The sequence below is a fragment of the Paroedura picta genome, chromosome 2 (genome assembly GCF_049243985.1).
Source record: "Paroedura picta isolate Pp20150507F chromosome 2, Ppicta_v3.0, whole genome shotgun sequence".
In the NCBI taxonomy this organism is placed as follows: Eukaryota; Metazoa; Chordata; class Lepidosauria; order Squamata; family Gekkonidae; genus Paroedura; species Paroedura picta.
The window spans coordinates 126,390,361-126,413,855 of record NC_135370.1 but is presented as its reverse complement, the minus strand read 5'-3'; the positions used below and the strand labels follow the sequence as shown (position 1 = coordinate 126,413,855).

General features: G+C 42.4%; 1 protein-coding gene across 34 annotated transcripts in view; it reads right to left on the bottom strand.

The window, feature by feature from the left end:
- Window positions 1-23,495, bottom strand: part of RAD51B (RAD51 paralog B) — a 502,805-nt gene that overhangs the window by 413,363 nt on the left and 65,947 nt on the right. The window lies entirely within an intron of this gene.

Genomic DNA, 23,495 nt, shown 5'->3' with positions numbered 1-23,495 from the left:
GATACAACACTGGAATTTCTGCCATACTGGAAGAGGAAAACATGCCTCAATCTATGCTATTTTTCAAAGTTCATCCAAGCAAGTATCAACTAGAAACAAGTTTTGGCATTTTTTAAATTAATATACAAAATCCCCTTAGCTATTGGCTTTTACCCAGGTTTTTGTAGATCTGACAAACTGAAGTATACTTGACATTCTGCCCACATATGATGCCACAATTTAGGTTCTGAATAAGGTCTTGGTAACTTCATACACAAGCTATCAGGATGCCTGACCCATGTTACTTTTATCTGTTTTCACAGGAAAGTACATCCTAAATTAATCTATGTAATACAATATAATTTATAAGTCTCTAAATCATCCTAGACTTTGCCCTCAGAGTATTTATAGCCCATGTGGATCAGTGAAGGCCAACAGTATGCCAAGAGTAATATGTAGTATAATAATGCTGGAGTCTTGGCCTGAGGGAAATACTGCTTCCTTCATGTCCATTTAGCGCTTTTCAAAGCAATTCTCCACTAATGAGGCAAACCTGCAGATGAGAATGTTCCCAGATGGATTCTACCTAGAGCAGCCCGACTTCCAGAAAAAAGTTGCTTCTTTACTTTCTAAATATTACAAGGAATCAATGTCTTTAAGAATTCACAAACATCAACTGCTGGTTCATATTTTAAATTAACAATGTTGTAGCTACAATAAATGAAAATATGTCACATTTGTCCTTCTGTTCTTGATTCTTACGCTTTTGTGCTTTTAGGCAAATGCTACAATCTTTTCACACATCATAGGGCCAGACCTTGGTTTCTCTGTCATTTTATATGGCTTAGGAAACGAAATTCCCACAGCGATTCAATTCCAAACCTAGAAGGAAGTGTAAACTATAGTTGACCTCTATAACAAACCAACTGAACCCCCAAGAAACAGCTTCTTCATATGTTCCGCCAATGATGTAGATAGGAAATCTGATGACAGCTGAAACACCAGATGACTCTGTGGAAGGAAGGTCTGTCAGCTGTTCCCCAAATACATCAATGATGGTGGGAGTTTCCATAAAATTTCAGGCAATGACATGCTCTGGGTGGAGACAAGCAATCATATTTTGTAAAGAGTGAAGACAGAATTCTGCAAAAATCAGCAAGAACATGAAAGCTAAGGGGAAGGAAATTAACACACTATTTTGAAGTTCTAACAGAACTAAAGAGTTTCAATGTGTATATTAATAATAAAGTCCTTGGCTAGGAATGTTTTCTTTTCTGTTCAAGATGGCTGGGTTCAGCTATGGAGAAACCGCAGAAGAAGGGGAAAAAACGAATAGATGTTAAAATTCTGCAATTAGAGCTCAGCTCAATTTTTACATATTTTAATTGGGGCCAAAATGTGGATATTAGTTTCTATTAAATAAAAAATGATCCTCTATGTTTCATCCAATTCTTAGACATGGAGCAAAGTTCAGACAGAATCATGGAGGGAAAACAAAGGATGACTGTCAAAACTCTACCGCTCCACTGCTTTTACCCGTTGCACCACTACACCAAGCTACCCCAGGACTGCAACATAGTTACACAATCCACCCTTAGCAAGACATTAGTCCCCACTGAGCCTTTCTGACTATACACAGTGCTGGGTCAATCCCTGGACTACATATATCCAGCATTACCATGTAACCAGATTAGAGTGGTAGCTTCTAATTTGGTGAGCTGGGTTTGATTCCCTGCTCCCCTTCATGCAGCAGCCATGATAAGGCTGCTCTGATGGAGCAGTAATATAAGGGCTCTCTCAGCCTCACCTACCTCACAGAGTGTTTGTTGTGGGGAGAGGAAAGGGAAGGTGATTGTAGGCCACTCTGAGACTCCTGGTAGAAGCGGCATATAAAAACCAGCTCTTCTTCTTCTAGCTTCTTGCATTCCATAACTGGCTCACTTCTCCATACCCTGCACGCCTCTTGACCTTCTCTACCTGTTTGCCATTCTTCTTTACCACTTTCCTGCATTTGTTGCTCTGCCACCATCAAATGAGCTCCTTAGCATTTACCTAATCTGTGATAAATCATGCCTTCAGATTGCCTTTCTATCCTCTGTGAACACCCAGCCATTCATCTTGGCCTTCCTGATGTTCTCTGTGGTACTCCTTGAATATGCATGCTCCAATATTGCTGAGACACGAGTATTCCTCCTAGCAGTATGGAACCTATTGGCCTGCCTGTAACAAAAGCTAACATTGGTTGGAATCATCAATTAGACATACATGCCAAAAGAGACAGACAGCTGATATTATGATATATTTTTTTCAATGGTACATGGTAATAAGAATTCATGTACATATTAAAAATATATGAGACTGGATAATATAGTGATGTCACCTACATCAGATGTATGGTCCAGTGTTCATTTTAGTCTGTTATCATACACTTGGAAAAGATGTGGCTGGAAGCCAAGCATGAAGGATCAAAAGAGCTGAGGAAAGAATCCCTAAAACCTAAACAGTGCAGAGTTTTGTAAAAGAAGAAAAGGATCAAGTGTGTCAAAAGCTGCTGAGAGATCAAACTAGGGGCCCTTGGATTTAGCAGCTAGAAGGTCATTGGTGATTCTAGCAGGAACTGTTTCGGTAGAATTAAAAGGACAGAAACCAGACCAGAAGGGGTCAAGGGAGCAATAAGAAGAGTGAAATATATTACAGGGGGTGGAGACCACCCATTCAAGTTACTTGAAAACAAAAGGAAGGAGGAGCCAAGTGATGTTTCAAGGATGAAAAAACATAACAATGGGATGTTTGAAAGCTGTGGGAAAGTGAGAAATTGATGATATACAACAAAAAATGCAAAATGGTAGCCTCTTAGAAGTTTAAAAGAGATTACGCAAAAGGAGCCAATGCAAAAAGGCATGCACATTTAATCAAAATAAGAATCAAGTAAATTAAAAAGAAAACAGACAGCACAAGTAGGAGAACAAGAGAAGATTTTCATTTATATTATTTTCAAGTTAAATTTGATCTATGAAAGAAGATGTGATTTTGAGCAAAAACAAGTTTAAGAGAATAATGGACAGGGATCAATTGAAAAAGCAGCTTAGTAAGACCGCCTTAAATGAACTACTCTCTCATTTAAATGCACTTGTTATATTAGGGGTATAAACTGAGAATTTTTTCATTATAATTTGAAATCCTGTGGAGAAAGTGTATTTCCAATATTGCTTATTTGCAGGTAGAACATTATTGTTTCAAGATTCAAATCCATGTATTTTCAGTGTTTCGGACTGTTATTTTCTATACCACTATATCTGCACACAACACAGTTCTCAGCCCACCCAAGTTTCAAGTGAATTGGACTAAGGTAGACTGTTTACTGACCCCTGAAGTAGATGCCTTACAGCACACTCTCCACTAATGCTGGTAGCAGCGGAGTTCCAGCTAGCCATGGCATGCACACACACACACACACAGAAAACTTTTCATTTGCCATCCTTCCTTGTTGGTGGCCTGTTTGTTTCCTTTCACAAAGTAGTAGTGGCTTTCTTTTCAGAAACATCACCCCCACCACAACCCTTTCTGTTGGTCTGCCATTATGGGGATATATCAAGTGAATGACAAGAATGCCTACTGGAAACAATGGGAAAGGCCTGCCGTCTGAAAACCCATTAGAATATAATGGGAACCACAAATGCCAGTTGACTTACATAGATTCCATTGAAATATGATACAGCACATAGAAATTGCTATTAAAATGTTGAAAGGATTACAAAAACTGGACCTGGAATGACAGCCTCCAGAATGGAATAATGATCCCTGGACCCAGATCAAATGTTCTAGGATTGGAATGATCATACCCCCCATGGGACTTGAATCAGTGCTCTAGGGGTCATCATTCCAATCCCAGAGCAGTTCTTATGGACCTTGGGGTTGTCATTCCAGATCCTGAACAAAGGATCCCTTCCCAGGGGCCATCAGTCCATACCGAGGGCTGTTATTCCAGCCTCAGTGCAGTTAATTTGCTTATACCTAGAATTAACCTTATTTGGTCTTAAAGGCGCCATTTCACTCGGGACTGTTACTCCAGGGCAGGTTTCACAAAATCAATTTCACAACTTTTGTATACTGTGATCCAACAGAACCCTTTGGCATTCCTGGCTCCCATTAAATCCAATTTGACTTCAGACAGCAGGTCTCTCCCATTGTTCCCTATAGACACTCTTGTCATTCATTTTAGTACTTCACTTCTTTCACAGAACTCAGGTGATATGACCAGGTCGTGCCAGGTCATATTGACCCCTGCCCTGCAAGACCAACGATGAGCCTGGAGGGAATGGGGAGGGGAAAGAAGCCACGTGGGCATGTATACAACTATATTCTGCATGATTGTGCCACTTCTGAGGTTTCTCAAAGCCTGAATAATGTTTCAGGAGATTTTCAATGGTAAAAAAGGTGAGAAAGGCTGTCCTAGACAATCAGTGACTTTACTTAAAATAAACATGAGTTTATCCATCTTATCAACCTTCTCACAGCTAGTCTCAGTTCCCTGACCGGTGTCTGTATAATCATTTGACACATTTATGTACTTAGGTATACATTTAAAAAAAAAACCCACTATAGGGAGACACTTAAAAATGCAATATCCCTGGGAATGGTAGGCTACTGATTGGCTTAACATTTTGATTTGTTAAAAGGTAAAGGTAAAGGTATCCCCTGTGCAAGCACTGGGTCATGTCTGACCCTTGGGGTGACGCCCTCTAGCGTTTTCATGGCAGACTCAATACGGGGTGGTTTGCCAGTGCCTTCCCCAATTATTACCATTTACCCCCCAGCAAGCTGGGTACTCATTTTACCGACCTCGGAAGGATGGAAGGCTGAGTCAACCTTGAGCTGGCTGCTGGGATTGAACTCCCAGCCTCCCAGCTTTCAGACGGCTGCCTTACCACTCTGCGCCACAAGAGGCTCTTTGATTTGTTAGAACTGATATAAATATCTTACTGCTGATATTGTATAGACCTAGAATAATTGTACATATGTACTTTAAGTATGTCAGGCACTTTGTATCAAAACAGAACAAAAGTCAAAAGTGAGGCATAAACATGTAAATAAATGACATTTTATACCAGAAAGTCTAAGGTTCCAATAAGACATAAGATGATGGCAATCATCTTGTAGTACCCAGCGTGAAAAAGTATTTGCTGAATCAGCTGACATACTTGAGGGTATTCTGCCCATCTTCATATTCACTGAATGAGATTTGGTGATCTGAGAAACTGACCTTAGATGTAACTATTCTGCCACCTAGTGATGCTTTCATGGACAAATGTTACTGAACACTTAACTCATGCCAGTGTTTTAGAGAATATATAAAACTTAAAATGTGAAATGTGGGAAAAAAGCATTATAAAATCTCCCCGCCCTTATTCTCATCCTCTTACAGAAAGCTACGCTCAAGATTCATTTCTTACACTGGATTATTCCCTCCACTCTATTTTGCTGTACACAGGACTGAAGAAATCAAAGGAGTCTGGCTGTATAATATGCTCTAATCTAGTAGTTCCCAAATTGTTTACTTCTAAAAGCAAAGAAATTGGCATGCAAGACATTAATGGGGTTAAATGAACTCTCATTTATAGCTCCATTAAAGTCTTGTTGTATGATGTTAGTTTTGGTAGCTAACTACAACTATCCAAACATACACCCTTTCTTCAGAGTTTTTGATTTTTAGCTGCCTAATAGTCAATAGTTTCACTTCCCTAAAGTAACACATCTATTTGTTTGTTTGTTTGGATTTTTATACTGCCCATTCTATCATAGATTCAAATTCTTACATCGGATTTGAGACAACTGGAGCGAGTTTGGAGAAAGACTCGCAACAAAGAATTGAGAACTACTTACAGAATGCAGATGAAAGCCTATAAGATGGCGGTGAAGTCAGTAAAACACAACTTTTACTTAACTACTGTTGCAGCTGCGCACTCATGCCCAGCACAATTACTTAGGACAGTTCAACCCTTCACGGCCCTAGATGAAGGGCACCAAAATACTACCCAGTTGGATATTAGCTGAGAGGCATTTGCGAGTCATTTTGCAGATAAAATCTTGACTCTCCACCGGGACCTCCCTCCAATCTTGGACACAGAAAGTGAAATAGAGGCCACTTGGCCATCTTTGGAGAGAACACTGACTTACTTCAGATGACTCCCATTAGCTGAAGTGGACAGGATGCTAACTGCAATGAGGCCAGCCATTTGCCCACTAGACCCATGCCCATCGTGGCCCCCTCCTCTGGGAAATTTATTTATTTATTTATTTTAATGTATATACCGCTGCTCTCCCCTACTGCAACACTCTGCAACCTGTTCTCAGGAAAGGAAGCCAGTTATTTAAGAGTTGTTCCCCCTATCCCTGTATCAGCAAAGTGGAGGACCAAAAGCTTGTGATCGACCACATCAAATGCGGCTGATAGATCTAATAATATGATTATGGCCGATCCACCATGATCCAGTTGGCGCGGGAGATCATTCATCAAGGTGAACAGCACATTCGCCACCCCATGGCCAGGATAGAAGCCTGGTATGGATCCAGGGCTGAAGTTTCCTCCAAAAATGCCAGGAGCAGGCCGCAGAAACCCTTTCAACTACCTGTCATGAACCCCGATTCATGCCATCTCAACTCTGCATATTCTCACACCTCTATACTTCCCCTGGCTGCATCTGGCCAAGGCCGTAAAGCAATAAACCTGTCCATTGAGAACTTCACTCCCTTCCTTTCCCAGTGGGAGAGGGCTCCGTCCGAATGTATCAATCTTACTGTAAGTGTCCTTGCGGAGACAGCCCAAAGTCTCAACAAAGTGCCAACCGCTTGATAAGATCCCTGGCCATCTGGCCGCCTGAGAACTGACTTGTTTTCGCCACCTTTCTGCTCTCCCGCCAAAAAGTCTTCTACCCCCCCCCCCCCCGCCCCTACCTGGTGCACCCTATAACTACCCCTCTTATTACCCTTGTACTTTGTTATTATCAAGATCTTTGCTTAGGAAGATCTTGGCCTGCTTAAGCATACTGTGGACTTTGCCTAATCAAGCTACTTTTGGAATTTGCAACCGGCTGTTGGATTTCGAATGCACTTTCACCAGAGACTCCACAGTCTGGGCTCAGCCTGATTCCTGACACTACCTTACCCAGGAACGCTAAATATAATATCAGGTGGAAGCTAGCGGAGTCCTGCAGTTCCAACGATGGTTTCTTCATCAGGGGGTGAACCAACACTGCCTTTAGCCTCTAAGGGAACTCTGAATGAAAGAGAGAGGTTGACAATATCCCTCAGAGGTTCACCTATCAGTCGGTCACCCAACATGAGCAGCCACGATGGACACGAATCAAGCGGAAAAGTAGTTGTCCACATTGACTCTAGAAATTTGTCCATTTCAGATAAACAGAGCTTCCAGTTCACATTCTGCATCAACTGTGGAAGTAAGGTTGTGGTGGATTGACAAGATTTTATCCGCAAAATAGCTCACAAAAGCCTTGCAGCCTACTTCCGATTCACTACTATTTTGGCACCCTTTCTTGCCTGTGGTAAGAGTCAGAACTACCCTAAACAATTAGATCAAGCGAGAGCTAGCGGATGACATTTCCGCAGCGAAATAGTCACGCTTCTTTGCTTTCACCGCCATCTCATACGCCCTCATAAGCATGCGGGGAGATGTCCTTGCTGCCTCATCATGAGTGTTCTGCCACACTTGCTCTACCCATCTAACCTCCCTCTTCCTCTCCTGAAGCTCCGAGGTAAACCAAGGAGCCTGTAGGAGGCAAGGACAGAGAGGGTGCTCAGGAAAAATCTTGTCAATGGTGGCCAACAGGTGGGACTGCCAGTCCTCAACCCAGGCCTCCAATGAACCGCCAGAGGGCATCGGGTCCCGCATTCCGGAATTCCTCAGATTCCATAAGTCTCCATGGGCGGACTAAAATACATCTGTCATGCAAACAAGGAGGGGGTGGTATCCTCAGATGTGCCTTCAGGGCATAGTGGTCTAACCAAGGGATGATGTTATTTGCCAACAGAACCACCTCCACCCCTGCACCCTCTACCCCCTAGTATTCGTTGACCACCACCCCCGATCCTGGCTGGCTCATGACAATTCTACAATAAGAACAATAAAATCCACATAGAATCCAATACGCATAACCAATATTGGCAGTGAAAAACATTGTACAAAAAGCAATATACAAAAAACTTCCCAATCCCATCTCCTCATACCCTACCGCAGCAATCACCATCACCCTGAAGGCATTTACTGCCGATAATTGGCCTAGGGCATTTAGCGGGAGGGATCCAATCTTTCTAGCCCAGCCTCAACCAAAAGCCTGGTGGAAGAGCACCGTCTTACAAGCTCTGAGGAATGCTCTTCCAGAAGCTCATTCCACCAGATCAGGGCCAAGACCAAGAAGGTGCTGACCCTGGTCAAGGCCTGGAATGCCTTCGGAGTGCTGGGGACAGCCAGCAAATTCATTCCCGCAGAGCGAAATATCCCATGGGGAGCATAAGGAGACAAGTGGTCCCTCAGATAGGTGGAACCTAGGCCACGGATGGCAAGGGTCAGACCCAAAACCTTTAACATGATTCAGAAGCCAACTGGTAAACAAGGCAGCTATCTCAGCAAAGATTGGACATAGGCCCTACAAGATGACCTTATGAGGGCCCTAGCAGCCGCATTTTGCACTAATTGTAATTTCCATGTCAGAGACAAGGGAAGGCCAAAGTAGAATGAGTTACAGAAGTCTAATTTGGAAGTGACCATTGCATGGATCATGGTGACCAAGTGTTCTGAGTATAGGTAGGTTGCTAGTTGAGCTTCAGACAACTCTGCCTGACCCATCCAGACATTGATTCCAAACACCTGGCAAGTATTTCCGGGGGATAGTTCAGGCAACCAGCCATCAGGAAATATAGCTGGGTGTCCTCCACATACTGATGGCACCCCAGCCCAATGCCTTGGACCAGCTGTGCCAGAGGGTGCATACAGATGTTAAAAATCGTAAGGGAGAGTATTGCCCCCTAGGGCACTCCACAAGGGAGCACAAAGGGATCATATAACTCTTCCCCCACTACTATCCTCTGTGTTCAGTTGTCATTAACGCCGGTACTCTCCGTTTCATAGGTACTCTCCCGGTGGTTGGCCTCCTCGCTCCCTTAGGAGCTATAAACTCATAAATTCCCATTGGCTTTCTGTCTCCCTTTGCATTCCAAAGCGTCTCTCTGCCAGTTCACCCTTATCGCTTCCTGACCTTGCCAGACTCTGAGAAGTCTCAACATTTGCAACTTTCAGATCAAAATATGTTCCCTGTCGCTCCCTTGAGAACTGTTGCATTTTCCCACTCTCATTCCCCTTCCCCCTTCCCATCCTCAGGTATAAAACCCCCAGGGGGGGGATCGACCCTTTGTCTCTGCCAAGAAGTTTGCTCATCGAACTGTTCCTATTGATGCCTCTTTGTTCTAATCTACTGAATAAATATTTCTTTTCGATTTCACTACAATTGTGGTCTCAAGGAAGTGATTATTCCAGTGACTTTGAAGAGGTGTCTCTTGCTTGGTTCATGACACCAATTTGTCCCTCTAATCCCTGTCCCAGCGAGGTGGTGTGCTAACAACTGATGGTTGACCACATCAAACACAGCTGACAGATCTAAAAGTATGATAACCGAACCACCCCAATCCAGCAGGTGCCAGAGATCATCTGCCAGAGCAAACAGCACAGTCTATGCTCCATAGCCAGGATGGATGGTGACTGGTATGAGTCCAGGGGCGAAGTTCCCTCCAAGAAAGCCAGGAACTGGTCCAAAGTGGCCGTCTCAACTTCGGTTAAAAAGAGTCGTCTGAAGCCATCAAACGTCATCCCCCACGATGGCCAAGGAGCTCCCAGTTTACATTCTGTATCAATTGTGCGTGGAAAGTCCTGGTGGAGCGACAAGACTTTGTTCATTAAAAAGTTCACGAATGCCTCAAAGCTCAAGTCCTATTTACTACTATTTTGGCACCCTTCCTCAAGAATGGTAAGAGATTGAACTACCCTAAATAATTGTGCCAGGTGAGAGGTAGCGGATGTGATTTGGATGGCAAAGAATTCACACATCACCATTTTCACCGCCATCTCATACGTCCTCATAAGCTTATGATAAGACATTACTGCTGCCTCATCACAATTTTTCTGCCACACTCTCTGTAGCCATTTCACTTCCTCTCATGAAGCTCCTGGAAGTTTCATGAAGCTTGCTTGAGGAGAGGGCGAAGAGTGAGCAGGAGTGATCTCATTGATAGCAGTCATTAGCCAGGACTGCCGATTGTCCACCAAAGCCTCCGATAAGGCGCTGTGAGTCATAGGGTCCTGTAGAGTGGGGGTCGTCAATCCCCAGGCCTTGGACCGGTACCAGGCAATGAAAGCTTCGGCACCAAGCTGCTGCCGGCCGTGCCTCCCTCTCCCCCCCCCACAGCGAATTGGCTGCTTCGGCCCGGCAAGCACTGCACTGTGTATGGAGGGGGAGAGGGAGGCGTGGCTGCCAGCGGACGAAATTGTCAGGATCCCCTTCCAGGGTTTGGTCCCTCCCATGGACCCCCTTCCTCTTCCACTTGGTGGTGTCCCCATTGGGAACCAAAATGTCTCCAATGGCACTCACTGGCCGTCTGACCAGTAATCTCACTCCCCCCCCCAACCTCCTCCTATATTCCTCCTCAGGGACCAACACAAGCCACCAGATCTTTTTACATTCCAGAATAGGCCAGTGTTCAGTCTATCTGCTCCTGGCAGCAAGAGTCCCAATTCCAAGGCTCCAGGTGAGAACCCCCACTCGTCCCCTCCAGGAAACTTACCAACTGGTAAGGGACTTCTATCGGCTGATAGATCCCAACATGGGGCGGCCTCCTTGGTGTTTTCTGCCCCCTCAGTTCGTCCCCCCTGCCTCCTCAAATATCCTGCACACTCATCGCATGCTGGAACCCTGAGCTGCTTAGCCCCAATGGCTGTAGAATCCTCTGGAAACTACCAACACTTGGGCTGCACCAAACCTAGACCCTCTTGGAGGGGGGCCAGTTGTTGCCTGGTAGGACCAGGGGGGAGGACCCAGGAAACTTCATCCCAGGGGTCATCTTCTCTGTCGTTCCATGGCAAGTGGGCAATTTGGCCTTACAGAGCTGGTGGGCAAAGATCCCTTGTAGTTGTTGCCAATGTCCTCACATTCCCAGGGTCAGGTTGCCCACAATGTACTTTTGCTCCTGACATATAAACTGTTGTTGTTCATGATGCTGCAGTTGCTGATTTTATACTGGTTTTAAATGTAGATGATGAAACTCCTGCCCATTCAAATGCCTGGAGGGACCAGGACCAACTTGAGCCTCCAGAAGGAGCTTCTGGCCACATGTCTGGCAGACCACCACAGACCACAGCTTTGCAGGAAATCTAAAGCATGCTGCTTTAAATTCCAGACTGTCAAGTTGCACTTTTTAGCGATAAAAGGGAGATTTGGTAGATTCTAGAACTATAGAATCAAAGAGTTGGGAGGCTTAATAAAAGATTGGCAAGATTTAAAACAGGAGAGCAAAACCATTGATTGGTTTGCCACATGCAATTAGTCACTAGAATGAAAGAAGATTTAAAAATACATGAACTGAATTTATATTATATAAATTTATAAACACTTGTTAAAATTAGTCAAGACCTGCATGGTGAAATGGATGCAGAATTTTGCTGAAAATATTCCTTTTGATGTTTGGGAGCAGATCTAAAAATGGTCTAAAAATGTAAAATTAACAAAATGTCAATCTCTGAGGGAACATTGGTATAAAATCTTTTACAGGTGGTATCTGACTCTCAAAGATATAAGTAGGCTGTCGAATCAGTTTGATAGGTCCTGTTAGAGATATTATGATACTGTTGGTTCTTTCCTCCACATATGGTGGTCCTGTAGTAGAATTAGAGCACTGGATTAAAATACATGAAAAGTCGCAAAGAATTGTATAGGTTTCCGTTAGACTCAAAATCTAAGTTGTTAGGTATTTTTCCTGTTAATTTACCTATGCTCATGAGGGATTTTTTTTTCTACACAACAACTGTCAGACTTCTAATCGCCTTGAGGTGGAAGCAGCAGGAGCTGCCTGATTTAGATTTGTGGGAGGAGAAGCTCAGAGAGTATGCTGTGATGGCGATACTCACCAATTTGATGAACAAAAGACAATCAGAAGAATTTTATGAGTGCTGGGACTTCTTAAAATAATCTACTGATAGATATTGTATTAATGTAGCTTAATCATTTAATCTCTTTTTCTTTCTATGTCTTTTTCTTTTCCTTATGATACAATAAAATACATTTTTAAAGAAAAAAGAAAACTCAGGAGGTTTCTGTAAGTTGCAAAACTCTGCATCCCTTGCTAATTTGTTCTGTGATTTTGTGATAAAAGAGACCAAAGATGATTGTTTATTTTGAAAGCACATCTGTTCTCTTTGGCTTCACAGTACAAATATCCTAGAAACATAAAATTACTGAAGTCTGGTATACACTTGAGGTTTGTTGTTGTTGCTGTTGTTGTTGTTGTTTTTGTGAATATAAGCTTCAGTTCATCATGCTGCCCACTCTGTTCACATACAAACTGCCTGAGTTAGTGATAGTCATTTGTAACTTTTCTGTTCATTTCTGAAGCCGTTATTCTTATGCCAAAGGCTCCTTATGCTGGAAAAATGGTATCAAACAAAGCAGAATTGGTAGATTAGAGGTCAGAATTTAAAATGCAAGATTCAGGATTCTGACCCTATTGTGCCCAACCTTTTTTGTGCAGTTCACCTTACTATGTGACACTGTGAGTATTTTGAAACTTCATACAAATATGTGCCACAATTTGTTCATAATGTGAACAAGCATGAAATGCTTATGCTCATGTTTCTCCTCCTTTGCCTCCCATCAGGCAGCATACTACATATTTCCTCTTTTAGGAAGGCTTTGATTTCTACTGGGATTCTAAACCATGACTGCTCCTACATTTGGAAGAGGTTGTCCTTGTTATGATAGAATCATAGAACGATGGCATTGGTGTAGTGCAACCTTTTTCAACCTTTTGACCATGGAGGAGCCACTGAAATATTTCTCAGGCTTTGAGGTACCCAGGAAATGGTCAGTTGGCCACACTTCCCTGCCACTCACCCACCGCGGAAGTCATGTCACCAGAAGTGATATCACCCACTGACATCTTCACATTGTGGGCTGGGCTCAACCCCCCCCCCCAATGAACTTATTTTTTGCTACATAGAGCAAGACAATAGGGCCATTTCCCCTTCACAAGCAAATTCCTCTGTGTTAAAGAACCTCTGTGCATTCTAGATTCAATAGTTAGTTCAAGCACCAAGTTGAGTGAATGTTTTATTTATTTATTATTTATTCATTGGATTTATTCCCCACTGCTCTCAGCAAACCATTTGCGGTAGGTTACATGAATAAAAGATAAAACCTTACATAAAAAGTTAAAAACCTTCCAACCCACCCATCACCGAACAAAACATGGTGGTGAAAAAATAAAACACCAGCTGTTTACCCTATTTCCAGCAACACCCCCCCCTCCAGTGCCTCAGGGGAAAATCCAGGGGTGCTGTCCATAGATGTTTACGATAGATGTGAAATAAAAATGAAAATAAAAATTAACAGCAAACAATAACACATCAATAAAACTAAAATTACTCTAGCACTCCGAACTAATCTTTAAACATGACACATACATTTTATTTATCTGATCAGTTCCCTCCAGTTGTTACCTAGGCAACAGACTCAACCCAGACTGACACTATCTGTTTTGTAAGATAAAATCTGCTTTTATTAGTGTTGGTCATCTCAATCTGGCTAACCCATATCAATCACAGACAATAAAGGTCCTGATCATCAGTGATTACTGCCTTCACTTAAGATTCAAGACGGCAATCAGTCATTCTCAGCCTATGAACCCAGTCTAAAGTGGCTACAGATTGAACTACCTGAAGCAGGGGTAGTCAAACTGTGCCCTCAAGATGTCTGTGGACTACAATTCCCATTTGCTGGCAGGGGCTCATGGGAATTGTAGTCCACTGACATCTGGAGGGCCACAGTTTGACTACCCCTGACTTGAAGGATTAACTATACCCTCATTAACTTTCAGGGGAAATGATGTCAGCAGATAGGGTTGCTAATTCCAGGCTGGAAAATCCTGGAGGTTTGAGAGTGGAACCTTGAGAGAACAGGGTTTGGGGAAGGGACAGAACTCAGCAGAGCACACTGTCATTGAGTCTAGTCCACCCTCCAAAGCAGCCATTTTATTCAGTCTGGAGATCAGCTGTAGTTCCAGGAGCTTGGAAACCCTAGCACATCTATCGGAGACTTGATTATCCTATGTTAGATTGGTGACCACCTGAAATAGAAATATTTCCCATAAGAGCCCCCAAACTATGTCATTGTGACAGATACTTATTTCAAAGAATCAATGTTCTTCATTGCTGAGAATTTTTTTTACTGTTGACTTGTACTGCTGTTAATTTATATTTAACTGCTGATTCAATGACTTAATTTTCTGGTTTTATTGCTGCTAATTTTTATGACTTGAACTGCTGATCAATTTTTATTTGTAAGCATTTTACCTTAATTTATTATATTTTTATTCTTGTTTAATATATTTTAAGTGACCTTTATTCAAAAATGTAAATACCCAGGTGTTTTTGATACAGAAAGGTAAATCATGTACATAAATTTTTAAAGGATATAAATCTAGAATTAAAATAGTAGTTTTGTTATAAACTCTTGGGCAGTCTTGCTGCGCTGAAGTCATATGCAGAGCTCATTACAAAAGGCTTTGATCTTCATTATATAACCTTATGACTTAATGCCTGTTCATATTCCACTTTTCCAGTTCTTTGTACTTCTCTAGGAGTACATCATATGTCTTCCTTCTGTCTTACATTATGTCAAAATGAATCTTGGAAGGGACACTTTTTCTGCTCCTAATTACTGTACCACTTTCCAACTTACATAGAAAACCCACTTTTATACTGCTCTGAAAAGGTAATTTCACACCTCTTCTACAGGAATAGATAGCAGAAACCCATACCATTATTTTCAACAGTAAAAATGAACTCTGCTAAATTTAAATGGTGGTATGTTTTCAGTCATCCTCCTACAAAATTTCTGTATTCAGCATTTAACTGCACCATGATAAAACATCTTTAGAGAACATTTGTCTGGGGGGGGGGCGAAGACAAGAAGAATAATTTTTGGTCTCGTTTGTCCATATGAATTCTTGCTGACTTAATTCATGATGTAATGTTTTACTAGTATTCTTTAATGTATATTTTCACACTGTGGATCATGGTTCCACATAGTATATCTTTAGGACTGAAGACAATCAAAAGAAAATTCCATGAGACTAACATGATTTATAAAGAAAGAAAGAAATATTGTAGAATGTAGAGCAACAAACAAGCACAAAATTTAGACAAATAATGTTACACCACAGGATGTGGCTACCTGTGAGTTAAAAAAAATTCACACTGCTTCCAGGAAAATGTCCCTACCATGCAGTTATTGAAATGTGCTGGAATCATAAATTGCTACTCAGAGAATTTTTAACCTCAGTTTTAAGCTTCCCAAACAACCCACACTTCATAGACTGCATAGCATTCAGTATGTCATAGAAGGAAGGCTTGAATAGACACTGCCAAGAGTTTAACCTGTGGTTCCAAGAAGTCTGAACCATTCCCTGAAAATCCAGTCTACTTCTCCTACACTCTTTATTGGTATTTTGGAAGCTAAAAGGGAAAAGAAATATTTACTAGCTGTTCACATTTTTTTCCTTGTTGCTTTTTATTCCCAGAACTTCTAAGAGGGTATTGATGGGGGACTGTTGATAGTAGTTTCATGTATCTTTCCACTTTGAATAAAGACCATTTTCATTAATATTCTTTTGTGCACTTTGACAAATATGTTTTCCAAGTTTCTTTTAACCTTTAAAGCCTTCTGTACTAAAACTATTGCAGTCATTCAACACCAGCCAAGAAGAGGCCTCTTTGGCATACTCAATGAGTATCATAAATGGTCACAGATACAAAGTAGATACAAGCTTAAAGGTAAAAGGTAAAGGTATCCCCTGTGCGAGCACCGAGTCATGTCTGACCCTTGGGGTGATGCCCTCCAGCGTTTTCATGGCAGACTCAATATGGAGTGGTTTGCCAGTGCCTTCCCCAGTCATTACTGTTTACCCCCCAGCAAGCTGGGTACTCATTTTACCGACCTCGGAAGGATGGAAGGCTGAGTCAACCTTGAGCTGGCTGCTGGGATTGAACTCCCAGCCTCATGGGCAAAGCTTTCAGACGGCTGCCTTACCAATCTGCGCCACAAGAGCTTGTGCAAATAGAGAATATTTCCTTTAAAAAAACTATAGACAATGCCATATTAAAGGTAAAGGTATCCCCTGTGCAAGCACCGAGTCATGTCTGACCCCTGGGGTGACGCCCTCTAGCGTTTTCATGGCAGACTCAATACGGGGTGGTTTGCCAGTGCCTTCCCCAGTCATGACCGTTTACCCCCCAGCAAGCTGGGTACTCATTTTACCGACCTCGGAAGGATGGAAGGCTGAGTCAACCTTGAGCCGGCTGCTGGGATTGAACTCCCAGCCTTATGGGCAAAGCTTTCAGACGGCTGCCTTACCACTCTGCACCACAAGAGGCTCTAATGCCATATTATTATTATTATTATTATTATTATTATTATTATTATTATTATTATTATTATTATTATTATTATTATATTTATTTCCCGCCTCTCCCGATAGGCTCGAGGCGGGTCACAACAACTAATCCCATTAAAATTCCCATTAAAATATCAATCTACTAACTATGTAGAAATTAGCATAGTGTGTTCAGTGTATATATGAGTGGTGCCCGAAGTTTGAAATCCACCATACCATAAACAATAATCTTCAAAAATTCAAAAACCATAAAAGTGCTTCAAGCTGCTTACTTTATAATGACTGAGATGAGATAAATCACAGGGAGTTAAAAGTAAGTGCAAAATATTCTTCCATACTAGGTTAAAAAATTGATTTTCCTTTATACTTGTATAACCATAAAGGTACAGCATAAAAGTACCCAGCAGGGTAGAGAGTTGCCTACCCCAAATTCTCATACAAGATCCATTCTGAATATTACAAAACAATAATTGTCATACAATTTGTTTACACATCTTTGAGGCAAAACACTGATAGAGCCTGCTCTCACTTTTAACTATGTGACCAAAGGAGCAATGCAGCACAGTGCTTTACCATGGGTGTATTATGTAACACAGAAAACTTGCAAAAAGACAGGCAAAAATGACATCTTATTTTTTACTTCTTAAGATGACACGATTTTTGCAGCATGAAACACATAATTTTTTTTTTTTTTTTGCATTGTAAATGTTTTATCAGTGAAGTTTTTGAAACTAGCTTTATGGCAACTTTTGTGTTACGGCACTTTTTTTGAAGCATAAATGTCAGCATGTTTTTAGCCTGTTTGGTGTAGCAGTTAGGAGTGCGGACTTCTAATTGGGCACAACAGGTTCGATTCTGCACTCCCCCACATGCAGCCAGCTGGGTGACATTGGGCTCGCCAATGAGACTCCTTTGGGTAGTGAAAAGCAGCATATAAGAACCAACTCTTCTTCTTCTCTTCCTCCCCTTTTCTGCTTGCAGTCCCTCTTCTACCAGTGGGACCTCGAGCACCTGCCGCTAATACTCTACCTTTGTCAGCGATCACATGAACTTGCCATTTGCCCTGGCAGCGAACCTGGCTGCATCATTATGAAAATTAGTAGAAATTACCTTTTGGTATTTATGGTATAAGAGCCTCTTGTGGCGCAGAGTGGTAAGTCAGCAGACATACAGTCTGAAAGCTCTGCCCATGAGGCTGGGAGTTCAATCCCAGCAGCCGGCTCAAGGTTGACTCAGCCTTCCATCCTTCCTAGGTCAGTAAAATGAGTACCCAGATTGCTGGGGGGTAAATGGTAATGACTGGGGAAGGCACTGGCAAACCAACCCGTATTGAGTCTGCCATGAAAACGCTAGAGAGCGTCACCCCAAGGGTCAGACATGACTCGGTGCTTGCACAGGGGATACCTTTACCTTTACCTTTATTTATGGTATTTCTTCCTTCCACAAACGATCCTGGGACAACAAAGCTTTACCTCTGATCAGTGACTATTGGGGGTGAGGCTTGAGGCACCTGCTGCTGATTTCTGCTTCCTCAATGTCAGCCTTCATGTAAACATGCAATTTGATTCAGTTTCCAATTTCCTGGAATAGCCCAAGGACAGCCTGGGTATTCTGTGTGGCTTTTTCTTAGGAAGGAAGGGGCTTTGCCTTAACTCCGGGTGGCTTCCGACAGTCAGTTTAGAGCGATTTTCCCCAGAAATCAGTCCTTCATAGCTTGATTTCCATAGACCAAGGTTCTCTGTCTTAAAGATACTGGCTACAACTGAAATGCTAATTGTGGACAAAGCTAGTTCCAATGTGAATGACATCACCCAGACACAGAATTCCCTCCTTGAACTCTCCTGAGACTACAAAACTAGCTTCTTTGTGAAACTCTATCACACAAGTAATTACTGGCAATGACAGTCTGCCTCTGATCAGGGACCATGGTGAGGGGAGGGCTGTTTGATATTGGGTCTTCCCTTTGCCATCTTGTGTTGGCTCAGCAACTGTCTGAAAGACAAAATCCTAGTGTGTCCCCCCACAGAAATTTCTCATTAGGTCTCAATGTCCATGAACTACAATTCCCATGAGGCCATGCCAGCAGCATGTGCCAGGGTGGCGGTCAGGTGACATCACAGCATAATGGAGGAAGTTCTTCCTCCCAGACTTACCATAGGAAATTTTTAAGGTGCATAATTGCTGGGGGGGAAACTAACAAGTATCACAGCACATGCATAAATGGGAATGTTTTTAAAACTTTTCTTTAAAGGTTTATTTTAAAGGGCTGGCAAACTGACTACATTGAAAACTGATACATGCATAACTTGTGTTTGTACTTTTATGGCTCATTTCTCTCCCCCCCCCCCTTATATTGTTTACTGTCAAACAACTCCCCCCCCTCCCCCGGTCTGGGCACAGCTTCCCCTGTGCTGCAGTTTAAACTACCCTGCAAGAGAAGACAAGCCAGTCCCAGAGTCAGGCAGGGATTTTTTTTTTTTCTTCTCAGGTCTATTGGACCTCCCCAAATTCGAGATTTCCCCCATAACAAAAAGATTCAACATTAGCCTTCCCTGAGGCTATTAATAATATTGAGGGAATCTCTTTTGACTGACAAAGTTGTGCAATGGTGGAATCCCCTTCTCTCACACATGGCCCCAATCCTAAAACACAGCTTCTACTTCAACATAACAATTACGAAGATCTAAGCAAAGATCTTCCAGTGTCTCATATAGATTAACCCAACACAGATAATTCCTGCTGTATGCCATTTACCAGAACACAGCCTCATGGGTCCCAGAGCCTTCATGCCCAACTGGTACCCTTCCTCTGCAACAGCTCATCATAGTTTCTGAAAGATAGGCTTACCAGTGGCTCAAGTACTTCATAGATTCAGAAGATCTGCATAAATTCTGTTTGTTCTCTTTCCATGCATGGAAAGAGGAAAATTACAGCATTTCCCTGTCTGGGAACACTTTCTGCCTTTTCAGGTTCCCCTTGCCTCACAGATTACTAAAATGGAAGGATGCTTTTCATAGTAGGCAGGAGAAAGAGTTTATGATATGTTCCCTAGTTCAACTCACCCATAAAACTGTATTTATTTAGGCACTTTCTATATTGCCTTTGTACCTTAACAAGCCACCCAAGGTAGTTCACAAAGAACTCACACAAATGTCACAGAAATGCTGGGTTGAAGCTTATTAATTCTTTTGCTAGTAACCATGTTTTTCTCAATCAAAAAAAGTTACTTAGAATCAAAATTACATAAAATCATATTACATCTCCACGTTATTTAAATAAACAATTTAGGAGAACAATTATCCTATTTGGCAGAATTATACACAGGAAGCATATATGTCTGAGTCTGCAGAATCTGTAGAGAAAGCGGGCAACAAATATGTGTGTGTGTGTGTGTGTGTATAACAATACAAAACGATGTTGATATAATGGGTATACAAACTGAACAATCCCACTATACGCTACTGTCTAAATTTGCAATCCACAATCACAGTTGGGTAAAGTTCAAAGAGCTCTGTCACATCTCCCTGAAAAGCACAATGCTCTACATTCCTGTGAAAGATGAAAAATAGTTTGGCAAGCTAAATTCAACTTTTTGTTCCAAATGTTACCAATAGTGGTCCAGGAAAAAACGCTAAGAAAATGGCAATCAGCGATTAACAAATTTATTTGGAGTGGAAAAAGGCCAAGAGTTGCTTTTAAAATACTTCAAGACGTGAAGGAGAGAGGAGGCCAAGGTGTACCCAATTTAAAACTATACAAAGACGCAGCAACACTTACATACATAGTGGACTGGATACGGGAACCGCACTCAAGAGAATTGGTATTTGAAAGAAAAACTATGGGTAACAGTTTTCATGAAAGACTATGGCCAGCAGGGAAACAAAAACAAAAAGTAGTAGCAAATACCTGGACTAGTGGGCTTATGAATGTATGGTCAAGATATAATAAGAGACTTTCCCCCACACCATCAATATTGAAATCGCCAATTGAGGCACATTTTGGTAAAGCTCAACAAAAAAGGTTGACCTGTATTCAGTACAAAGACTTAATATCAAAGACTGGTAAGCTTAAGGATATACAAACAATAAAGGATGAAGGAGTAGAAATTCAATGGTTAGAGTACAACCAACTAGTATCCAGATTTAAAGCAGAGTTCCAGCAACCGTTAAATCTAGAGGCCCCAATACCAGAGTTTGAAAACTTAGTAATCCAAGATAAACCACATTTACAGGGCCAAATATATAAACTGTTACTAAGGTACGAGACAGAAATGGAACGGGTAAAGCCATGTATGATCAAATGGATGCAAAATACTGAGACTAATGTGACAATGGAACAATGGGAGTTAGTATGGTCTAGAATACCAAAGTATACCAACAGTCAAATACTTAAAGAAAATTGGTACAAAATGTTTTATAGGTGGTATGTAACTCCAAAAGTGATCGCTAAAATTGCCAAAAATTGTAACAACAAATGTTGGAAATGTGATGATAAAGTAGGTTCTTTTTTTCATATGTGGTGGAGATGTGAAAAAGTTTATAAGTTTTGGGCAAAAATACATACTATTATGCAGAAAATGTGGGGTCTTAGATTCCCTATGAAAGCTGAAGCTATGTTATTAAGTGTTCCTCCTCAGTGCCTCCCAACCCACACACAGAGCTTCTTCTTCTACGCGACGACGGCAGCAAGACTAGAATTGGCCAAGAAATGGAAAACGCAAGAACTACCCTCGACAGAAGACTGGCTGAACAAACTAGCTGACTTTGCCAAGATGGCTAAACTGACACTGATAATTAATGGAAAAACAGAAGAGGCCTTTCAAGAACAATGGGGCCCTTACCTGAACTATCTAAAAAAATAACACAAAGGGAATTGAAACAGGGAACCAAATGTATTAAATGAAGAGCATAGTCCTTTTTTTTCTGTATTGACAACATAGATTGCATATATCTTACTGTCTTTAATTTTGGAAAATAAAAATAAAAACTTTAAAAAAAAAAAAAATAGTTTGGCAAGCTGCACCACAATGACATTTGAGTCCTACTATTTTGCAGCACATGGAGAGGAGTGAGGGCACAAAAGAAAGAGAAAGATAAGGGTTTGAGAGGGCTCCATGCCCCCGCCCAGCCCTCGCAGCGGTGCGGCCTTCCCCCCGGCTGCAGCCGGGCCCAGAAGCACACCCGGGGCCTTTTTGAGGCCTTGGATGTGCTTCTGGGCCTGGGGGAGCGGCCTCCCACACCCGTGGCCATGGCTGCAAACTCGTCCCTGCCGCTGCCAGCAGCTCCTCTCAGGGGCATGCACCACCAACGCCTCCTGTGCTCTGCCGCCACTTCAGGCTCCACTGTGTGCAGCAGGAGGAAGGTTGGGGGGGAAGGCAGCTCTGTAGAGGCGCTGAGCAGCCTCCTGCCCTTATGGCAACCTGGCCACTTGAAGGTGCGTTGTGCCACCTCATCCTTGACCTGCAAAGCAAGGCAGCCACCACTGCAATCTCATCCCTGCTGATGGATCCTCTCAGAAACATTAGCTGCTGCCACCCCCTGTCGTTCAGCGCCATCCCGGCCTACTCTCAGTGTCATGGGCTGGCGCCAGGTTCTTCATACCACCGCTGACGCATCCTCTCTGGGCCCCATGTTGCATCCGCCTCCTCAGTGGCACCGGGGTGCCGTCTCCTCACTTGTACCAGCAGAATCGGCCCCTGCAGGCCATCGCCGGTGCCCAGGTGGAGCAGCAAGGTGCTGCAGATGCACAGGCTGTGGCAGAGACAGTTGAGAGGGGTGAGCGGTGCGGAGAGGCTGGCAGCTGGCTCAGGAAGGCAGCACCTCCAGGGGTTGGCCCAATCAGGGTACGGCCAGGTTTGCTGGAAAACAACGGACGGATACTCTCAGGGCCCCCAACACGTGCCACTCACCGGCCATTTTCCCAATTATTTTAGGACCACTAATGGTTACAGATGGTGATTATAAAGAACACTTTTTGAATAAAGAAGAATACTAATAAAGCCGTGACATCAAATTACTGTTCTTTCGGATTGGCCCTCATTTGTATTTGTCCAGCTGATGGTTGATCTCCAGGAGTAAGTAGAATCTAGGTTGAAATTTGACTCTTCTATATACAAGGCATACAGAAGTCACACAGCCGGAAAACCATGTATGTTGCTAATCCAGGAAATCTCTATTTTATTGGTATACATAAAACTCAATCTACATTTGAGAAATAATGATACTGCCTGACAACAAGCACTAAAATATTGCCTACTAGTAGTTTTTAAAGTTTACAGTTCATTACTGACATTTCTGTTATACAAATGAGATAACCTCCTGCCCAGTGCATTGAACAAATATCTGCTGTTTTTCACCGGTTAATAAGAAAGAAAAATATATTGTAAGCAAGTTTTATATCAAAGCTGTAGCCTTGTAAAGTTTCATGCCAAGCTAGTAGCACCAGTATAACATCATGCCAGTGAGAACAGTGGGGCAGTGACGGTCTTATTCTTGGTACTTGGGGAGGCAACAGTGGGAGTACTGCTGCAGTTCTGGCCTTGCTGGTGGACCTCTTGATGGTCCTTGGGATTTGGTGACTATGTGACACAGAATGCTGGACTGATCCATCATGGGCTCTCTCATGTTCTTATGGTTAGCTAGCAGCCCATCTGGTGAATATTCCCAGTTAGGAGCGGGAATGACTACTGCAAGGTTACACTGCAGGAAGGTGAGGACTTGCTCAGACTTCAGCCACAGCCTCTTGAGTCCATCTCAGACACCTTTTCCCTGAAGATGAGCAAATAG